General features: G+C 32.5%; 1 long non-coding RNA gene across 1 annotated transcript; it reads left to right on the top strand.

Moving 5' to 3' along the window:
* The first annotated feature begins 3,207 nt into the window (after window positions 1–3,207).
* LOC113333738 lies at window positions 3,208–5,779 on the top strand. The gene is made up of 4 exons (XR_003352291.1): window positions 3,208–3,363; window positions 4,234–4,368; window positions 4,675–4,755; window positions 5,421–5,779. It is a non-coding gene; the product is annotated as an uncharacterized LOC113333738 (long non-coding RNA).
* The last annotated feature ends 4,094 nt before the right edge of the window (window positions 5,780–9,873 follow it).

The following is a 9,873-nucleotide window of genomic DNA, read 5'->3' as shown; positions in this document are numbered from 1 at the left end:
TTGTTATTTGATTTTGTTTATGCACGCAATGGAATGAATTTTATAAAATTAGATGGACTTCAAAGTTTTAATGTTATTGAAATTGAAATCTAGATATTACAAAGAGCTTGCTTTTGGCTCCAGATTTTTGAGACAACTGGAACTAGTTATCTCCATTTTTGGAGCCAACTTGTGCTAGTTCCCACCAGTTTTACTAAACAAATTGTTTGAGTTTTGTTTTTTTGCGAGTATTCTTTGATTATTTTTTTTTTGATGTGGTGATTTGTTTTTTTGTGTTTGCGGGCAAACATGGTTGTTTGTAGAATTTTTTTTTTGCAACCTAAGCATCTCACATCCCGTGTCATCATCAACTAGCGAGATGAAAAGAATTGTCAAAGTTTCTTGGATTTCTTGAAGACCTTATTCAGTTTTCTTACAGTGTTCATGAAGCGTTGTATATGATTTATTTTTATTGACTTAAAATGTTTAGTTCACTGTTATATCTTCATCTAGTGCTTGTTCAAGTACTTCATCTGGTGCTTCTTCTTCGTCATCTAGTTGTGTTTCAAATGGCAAAGTATCTGTGTTGTAGAAGACTGGATTGATGATATATTTGTTGTAGAAGACTTGAATTATTTTAATAGATGATCTTAGAGTTTCTAAACACTTTATTTTCTTAGTTTGTTATGAACGTTTAATATTTTGTTTTTTTATGTAAGGATGTCTACGTTAGGCTCTGTTTTTATTTTGTAGGAAAATTATGTTGGTCTTGGCTCTAGATATGGAGACAACTTATGCTAGTTTTGAAGGCAACTTGTGCTAGTTGCCTCAGGATTTCAAGACGCCAAGAGCTAGCTAATTTGCTCCATACTTTTCGAACAACTTGTTCTTGTACATTCTTTTTCCGAAAACTAATGTTAGTTCCAGAAAAATAAGAATTGTGAGGGTTGGTTGGCATTTTTATCTATCACCTTTTAGTTTTTTTATACCTGCAACAATCCTTTATCTACATCAAATCTATCCATTATGTCATTCAAAACATTAAACTAAGACAAACATATATATTGTATCTAATAAAGAGTGTGTTTTAAGAGCATTTTCTGCAGATTTACATCAGTTCACGAGTATCAGTTAGTAGTTTTTTTTCTTTTCAAATCTAGCTTTCACCCAAACTCACATCTGTCTTTTTGTATCTTCAATTTACTATTTTCTTGCAGCAACTTCAAGATGCAGAACGCCATATTGATTCTTTTCTTCTTTATTTTGGCAGGAATTACTTCCATTAGAAAGTTATAACTCTTATGTTTCACCAATGTTTCATAAAACAGACACATATGCACATGTATAATGCACAGTCAACAGAAATATGCATGGGGTTTGTGCTTGAGTTGTACACGTTTTGCCCATTTCTTCATATTTTTTCGGAATCTGTTTCAAAGCAAGAGAAATAGTTAGTTATAATCACTTTGAAGGTTATGAAAACTAGCTCAAGTTGTCTCCAAAAGTGACGACAATTTCTCAAGTTGGCTCCAAATCTGAGAGCAATAAACTACGATTGAACAATAAACTTCAAACTATATTACTAATTCAACACGCAAAATGAAACAATAAATTGAACCTTGAACTTCAAATACTACTAATTCAATGTTATGGCATTACTCTCAAAAAAGGGACCAATCTGGTGTTTCTACTACAAGAACTTACATACTAAAAGGCAACACTAATAAAAATGGGTGTGAAAAGAAGTACATGGTTCATCTAAAGTAACTCGAAACTATGTGAAGAATTTCGGACCTCCTTAATATCAATACCACTGTATTCTGATGTAATGCACCCTTTCAAGTCATTTTTATTTGTGTCTGATACCTGTATAAAATTTACAATAGTTACAACTTAGAGCTCGATTTGTCTCTAAATTTGGGAGAAACTAGCACGAGTTGTTTCCGAATTTGAAGCTAACTTAAGGAAAGTTGTCTCCATATTTGTGATCAACTAGCACAAGTTGTTTCCAAATATGTGAAACGCGAAATAGTTCAATATTAACACAGATGATATGCATGATTCTAATTTTGAAACCTCAGGGCATATCAATCAATTTTCAGATACATAGAAGCTCATTACATCCTAAAACTTGTAGCTAACTGAATATCTCTAATTAAAACTAATGGACAACGACTCACAAATATAAAAAGTTCTTGTAGCAATTTCAAGCAAAAAATATCTTCAAAGCTAACAAAAACCGTTCGAAATCCTTAAATATAGTTATTACCCAGGCTATCAACACAATAATTCCAGAACCTAAATAAAATAATGTATAAAATAATTTGACAGTTGAATCATTCAACATTTTCATATAACTACCATCAGCACCGTCACTACTACCGTATACAACCACCACCTTTCCAATTAGATGCTTCTAAATTTTATAGTGTTCATAAAACTACCAGGTTTTATACGAATCAATCAAAATATCAATAACAACACATCATATTAGAAACACCTTCAACTTTTTTTAGAACTAAAATACGAAACAGTGTGTACAAGAAGTAAGAGTGGGTGAGATTTTTTTTTTATTAACAGCAACTCCATCAGTTTTCATCCACCAAATCATTGAATCATTCACATGCAACATAATCAGTTAAATGAAATCATTAATTATAAAATAAAATTGACGAAACAATCGGTAGCAGTTAAGTTTTCGAAAGAAAAACAAAATCAAACAAATATTTAAAACAAATGATATATTAGACCCTAACAAAATCAAATTCAAACCAAACTATTACAAACCCTAGTTTATTTGTTCTTCTCATTCTCTGTTGAAATTGATATCCTAAATTTCTGTAATACTATCTACAAATTAATGATCTATTTGAAATCTACGAATTTTATGATTTTTCTAGACCATTTTGTTTTTCTTTTTCTAGATCTGATTTTGGTCGCTTTAGGTGAGAGAGAAAACTGAGAATGAAAAATGACGCCAGGATTGTTGTAACGGTTATGTATATAAGGAGGGAAATTTTCATAATCTACCAGTCTCAGAGTTGGGTTTCTAGAAGCTTGGGGATATATTTTAAGTTTAAAAGAGTATTATTCAATGGGCCTGATACAAGGGTATATAGATAATTTTTCCTATGAATTATTGGTTAATCCATTCTAGGAGACCGGTATAGTGTGTAGTCCACCCGTAGAATTGGTTTAACCAAAGCACGTGCGAGCCTTGTGATGTAATTCCAGAATTTCCCTGTATCTATCTATTTCATTCTCCCCTGCGTATTACTATGAAAATTTTTCTTTTAGCTCTAAAATTTCTTTCTCGTCTTCGAAGGAACAATGAAGATTTTATTTCAGCTCAAACGAATTGCGAATTCATGTTTGATTGGATAGGTAAGTTGATTTAATTTGTGTTTTTTTCTTTATTATCTTAATCTGATGCTTTTTTTAGGTTTGTTCGGTTGTCATTTAAATCTGAGATCCAAATCTCTTGATTTCATAGACATAACAATCATTGTTTCCTGAAATTCAACATCCAATTTTTAGGTTAGGCTTCATTTTGGTATTTTTTGGTTACTTTGTTTCCTAATTTACTATGTTAGAATTGATGTTTTGTTATTGAATTTGAGTAATTCAATCGAAAATGAGAATTATGTAATAGTTTATACAGTTTTGGATTGGGGAATGTGTTGTTGGTATGGTGTTGTGATAGATCTTATTGTTTTAGTGGTAGAATTCAATGGTCGAAACATTAAGTGTTTACAAGATCTAGGTTTTGAGGTTGAAATTTGTTGCTAGATGGATTATATGAGGTGTGAAAACATGGTATTAAACTCTTCGAGGTATCAAACATGGTTTATCCATTGTTTACTGGGATCGAGGGGGCGCTGCCCCCTCGTTATCAATTCATTTTTGATGAATATCTTTTTGATGGTAAATGTAATGAATGATTTGAGTACATCTTCGATGAATATATTTTTGATGGTAAATGTACGATCCCTGACACACTCAAACATATACTATCTCCTCCCCTGGCCCTTGGTCATGCGAAGAGATAAGAATTGGTTTCGTTTGTATTTTTAAGATGGGCGTAGATTCTAGCACAACAAAGAAGATTAAATCAGCTTATGTAGAAAAAAAAATAATCAGAAACACTAGAAGCCAGAGTTAGATGACTAATTATGTGGTATATAGTCACGTAAATAGTTACTTTTTGGATTTTCTTGCTAATTGATAACTATCTGTTCATTGTGTTTTCATTAGGAGGAATCAAAGGAGCGAGATAAAATGTCTATTAATGCTCGGAGACGCTAAAGTTGATGAAAAGGGAAATGTTCTCGATGTGAAAGATTTTAATGTCATGTACATGGATAAGGAAGGTGGAGATCGTAAATAAATGTAAGTTTTTTATAATGCTTGTGATTTGTTTTTGTTTTTTTCTTCTTTTAAAGTATATATTTCTTCCTGTTATAAAGTGTATATCAACATTATTTATTGATGTTTAGACTATACACTAAGTTGAGGACCAATCTCTGGTGATCGGGATTGCAGAAGTCTATGCAATAATCCCCACTTTCTTTTAAAGTGTATACCAGTAGAATTAATTGATATATAACGATGGATATGTACATCTTGATATGTAGGCGATGTTCTAATTCTTAAATATTTTTCAGCTGTGTAATTTTTTTTCGTTTTTGGTTTCAGTTTTGTAGCTGTTTCGGCTAGTACTACAACGTTGTGCTGTCTTTTGAAAAAGGTCGATTTTAGTAAGCCTCAAAATGGCAGGTAATGTATTCATGTTTGTTGTTGAGTCCAACGTACTCGTATGTTCACTTGTTTCCTATGTGTTGAGAGGTATTCATAGATTTAGAGGATCATTCATCCTTTTTGTCATTTTAATGGGTGTCCTAATGTGGTGGACGTATAAATGTTGTTATCTAGAAAATTGGTAGTACAGAGAGGCCAGGGAATATATAGAGGAAGTAAGTGGGTACAGAAATTTGTTATGTTTTCACTCATTACATATCAATATCTATTCTTTTTGTGTGCGCACAATGATTATGTTATTACAATGGGATTGTAAATTTCCAATTCTTGTTTTTTTTTTTCCAGTACATATATTGTGATATCAACTAGGTTTTCACTCAGTGCATATCAATCAATATCTACTAGGTTTTCACTCAGTACATATCAATATCTACTAGGTTTTCACTTAGTGAATATTGATATGCACTAGGATTTCACTCTGTACATATCAATATTACTAGCTAGAAACTAAAGGGTGAAACTAGTGTAGCAGACCCTAAAAAATACATATCGATATGTACTAGGATTTCAATCAGTAAATTGTTTCATGTAAATTGTGTTGTAGCTGTTATATGTATCCATTTCGCTAACATTTTATCAATATTAAAAAACTTATGATTTGTATATTTTTTCTAAACGTGCAGTTGCTAGGATGTCATAGACGTTTGGGTACACGTCAGCCCGGTCAAGCTTTCGTGGACGTTGTTGAGACACAAATGTTCTTTGACTACTAGCCAGAAATTTGTTTTACTTGGTAAAAGATATAGTACTTCTGAAAGTAAAGACCATCTGTTTGGAAGTAGTAATTTGTGAAACTTTTGGGTCTATCCATTTTGATTTATGTATGGATAATACTTTTTGTATGGCGGGCATTGAAAGAATTGGTAATTATTCGTATGCCCTTTTGTTTTGGTGTGATACTTGGTATGTTTGTGTTATTTCATTTACCTAAATACTAATATGGTTCTTTTATTAGCATAAAAGCTCAGTTCGTTTGTATTTATAGATACAGGAAAAGAAACTACAATTTGTAATCATTCTCCGGGTCCTTTATCCAAATTTTGTAGGTTGACTGTTGGTTGAATTAGTTCTTACTTCGGCACTACTTTCACAAACAATACCATTTTCTTTCCTTTGAAGTGTCAACTGACAGTTCATAGTATTTTCTCCTAGGGTAAACTTGCTTAAGGGAATGATCTTGCTTTGATCGGTTGACCATGCACGTATTCGAATTGCTAGAACAATTGTGCAAAAACTTCAAAAGTTGATACTCAATACACATCGATATGTATTAACGGTTTCATTCAGTACATATCGACATGTACTATAGGATTATACTAATTATACAGTTGAGTACATATTGATATGTACTAGACGATCCTTATATTGGATGTTGGTTGAATTAGTTCTTACTTCGGCACTGCTTTCACAAACAATATCATTTTCTTTCCTTTGAAATGTCAACTGACAGTTCCTAGTATCTTTTTCCCAGGTAAACTTGCTTAAAGGGAATTATCTTGCTCTGATCGGTTCACCATGCATGTAGTCTAATTGCTAAAACAATTGTGAAAAAACATGAAAAGTATGATACTCGGTACATATCAGTACGTACTACAGTTTCATTCAGTATATATCGTCATGTACTATAAGATTATACTAACTATACATTTGAATACATATCGATATGTACTAGACGATCATTATATTAACAATTACGTATTGAAAGAAAATAAACACACCTAGTTTCTCACAGTACATACAAATATGTACCGGAAGGTGATACTATCAAAAATCACCAAGTTTCTGCCAGTACAGCCAAATATGTAATGCAGTTTTTACCAGTATAGATAAATATGTATTGGCAGTTGATACAGTCGAAACAAGCTAGTTTATGCCAGTACAGACAAATATGTACTACAGTTTCTGTCAATACATACATCCAAATATGTACCGCAGTCAATACATCCAAATATATACTGCAATATAGTTACATATGTACAACCAATCGACACCGTCAAATCCCACTTAGTTTCTGTCAGTACAGCCAAATATGTATTTCAATTTTTATGCAGTGTTGAATCGTACACATCAATAAGGAACAAAAGTGAAGTAAACATTTTTGTTGGGTATTCAAGCATAAAATAGGGTATTACCCAATACATATTGAAAATGTATCCTCTTTTTTAAGAACATATTGCATGCTAATTTGCAAAAATGAAAGAGGTTTATTCAAGAAATCAAAGAATCAATTTTTCTTTCGGTACATACTAATACGTACCGTGTAGGATACAAAACAAAAAGGAAAAGAAGTGAAAATCTATTTTTTTAGGACTATTTTTGAGTACTACTTGTTTTTGGCGAATAACGTAGATAACATATTTTAGAAAGAAACTAGTACTTATACTATGGTTACAGAGATACATAGCCATAGTTTCTCCAACGCAACCACGCCAATATCTACTCCTTGTTTCATATGCCGCCTTTGTCATTGATAATTTCATTCAGACACCAGTGAATAATTTCACCTCTTCTCTTTCTCCATAATTTTTTTCACCAGATCTGTTTCGGTTTTTCCCTCTAGTTTCTCCTTCTCACGCGCCACCACTATCAATTACTTCCTATAACGCTGCCGCCATCACCACCTCGAATTTTACTTCAAATTAATTGATCTCTCTGACGCCATTAACACGACCTCTCTTCTCCTCATTCATTTTTTAGTTGTTTCTTTATAATCTGATAATCACACTATAACGGGAAGGGTTCAATCATCTTTTTTGGACCTCTCATTAAATGGTTTTTCCCAATGGACTACGGGATAACTACTACACGGACGGATTTGTGGACCAACTAGAAAATACCTTTACTATAAACACCCTTACTATTCATGGATCCTACACAGATACCCTTATCCATCATGTATATACCCTTCCCCTTTTAGAAGGAAACAAATTTTCTTGATAATCCCGTAAATACCCGTTAAGCTTTTAGGGAAAAAATGATTCGTATCATTTCATTTTTCATTTGAGATATGAAATTTCTCTCTATTTTTCTCTCCTCCTGTCCTCCACTTTCATCAATCCCCACCACCACCATCAGCACCGTTTTCCGCCGCCGCAACCACTACCAACATCACAACATCTCCATTGCCACCGTTGATAAAATTTCAGATCTTTAGGAATGAAAGAGATAAAACGATCTTCATCGGAAATCATTTTCAGATTCAAAAAGCATCAACAGTTTAGCATCATAATCATCTTCTTCTTCTTGGCTTGTCGCTGATTTTAGATATCAAATTCAGTTTTAGTAGATCGACAGATCTGATTTTAAGTTTCATTTTATGGTAATTTCGAACTCAAGATTTGAATTTTAATTCATTGAAGTTTTATAACTATTCGATTTGAAATGTTTCTGCTTGTTATCTTTTGATGATTCTTATCAATCCGGTTAGTGATTACTTTCGAAAAATTTCATCAATAGATTTAGGATGCATTAGGATGTTTCAGTTGACCCTAAAATATATCAATCTGATGTTTCAATTCATGGTTCTTAAGCATGCTAGATCCACAGAGGCCTTTTGTTTGAAAAAATTGCAGTGGATGACTATACATCCTCAATTCCTGATGAAATTACTTGTGTTCTGTATTTGGTCATATGGCTTTGGTTGATCTGTAACTTAATTTTAGCCATTAAGAAATTGATTGTTGATTAAAAGTTGATCTTATTAAATTAAGATGGATTTTGTTGTATGCTTAACAGAAGAATTGGAAGGATTCGAAAGCAAAGCCCGGTGATAACGTTCTAAAGTCACTACTGGTGTTGTTGTAGAAGGAGAAAGGTGTCGCGGTAACTAGACCTGATGTCTAAACAGGTGACAGTGACGTGGAAAAGAAACTAGTATATTTTGTAGAGATGATGGGTATCAAAATGTTGTTATGGGACTGTTTATATATCATTTCAGATGGGGTGGAGGAGCAAACAGAACAGGTATATATATCCACCAACTCAACCCTGATAGATTTATAATATGTTTCAGTAGATAATTAACTAGTTGAACTTGTAAAATAAAGAAGTGTACATGATGCTAATCAACAATTCACTTAGTTGCATGCATAGTCAAAATAGGATGAGTCGTTAGTGGAGGTTTTGATTTAATCATTGATTTCTTAAACGTTGTTAACTAGTAGTTGAATTGCACTATTATTTACTTTTCGTCAAGTACTATGTAGGTTTATTAGAACACACTTGTTGTTTCCACAAGATATTTTTTTTTAATTTACTTGCCATCATCAAATTATCATTGATTTTGATTTGTTGTATACTGTTGATTCATATAGCTCTAAATTGTTATTTTGGAAACTGGTACTTGACTTACCTTAAAATTCTTGTATGTTGGCCTTACTTAAACTAATCAGAATGTGAGCAAGCGACAATGAGGAGTTAAATTTGCTGAATATTAGTTCTGGGTTTGTTCTTTTGTTTAGTTCATCAGCTACAAGGAAAGATAATTTCAGTAGTTAAGTAACAACATTTTATGAATATGTATCTTCTTTGTTTAAAATTTGTTGGTTCATAGGTTTCGAAGTTGTTCTCGTTCCTTTTCACTATCTAGAAGCTGAAACTAAAATGCCATTCAGTTAGTGTTTCTTGATGGATTTTTAGTTGTTCTCGTTCCTTTTCCTTTTCCGTACTTTCACTATCTAAGAGTCAGATTTTCGGAAATAACTTGGTCGAGTTATTTCCACTGTTGGGGACAACTTGTTCTAGTTGCTTCCTTTTTATGGAAAAAACTTGTATATGTTGGTTTCGTATTGAATTCCGGTTTTGGATTCTCTTCCATATGCTTGTAGGTAGTTAATGTGTATGCAACTGTTATTATCTTGGATAAGGATTGTGTTGGTTTTTACTAGTATTGTACTGGCAATTGCAGATCATGAAAGCTCCAAGTTACCCCATTGTAAAAATGATCTTTTGCATCTAAAGTGCAAGTAAGTTGAACAAATTTTGTTTTACCTTTCAGGCTGTACAGTTTGATCATTATATTAGATGATCTGATTGCGATATGCAAGGTAATCAATCTTACACTGGAATTTGGATATT

The sequence above is a fragment of the Papaver somniferum genome, unplaced genomic scaffold (assembly GCF_003573695.1).
Source record: "Papaver somniferum cultivar HN1 unplaced genomic scaffold, ASM357369v1 unplaced-scaffold_133, whole genome shotgun sequence".
Taxonomy (NCBI): domain Eukaryota; kingdom Viridiplantae; phylum Streptophyta; class Magnoliopsida; order Ranunculales; family Papaveraceae; genus Papaver; species Papaver somniferum.
Note: the sequence above shows the minus strand (reverse complement) of the source record. Positions and strands in the feature narration are given on the sequence as shown.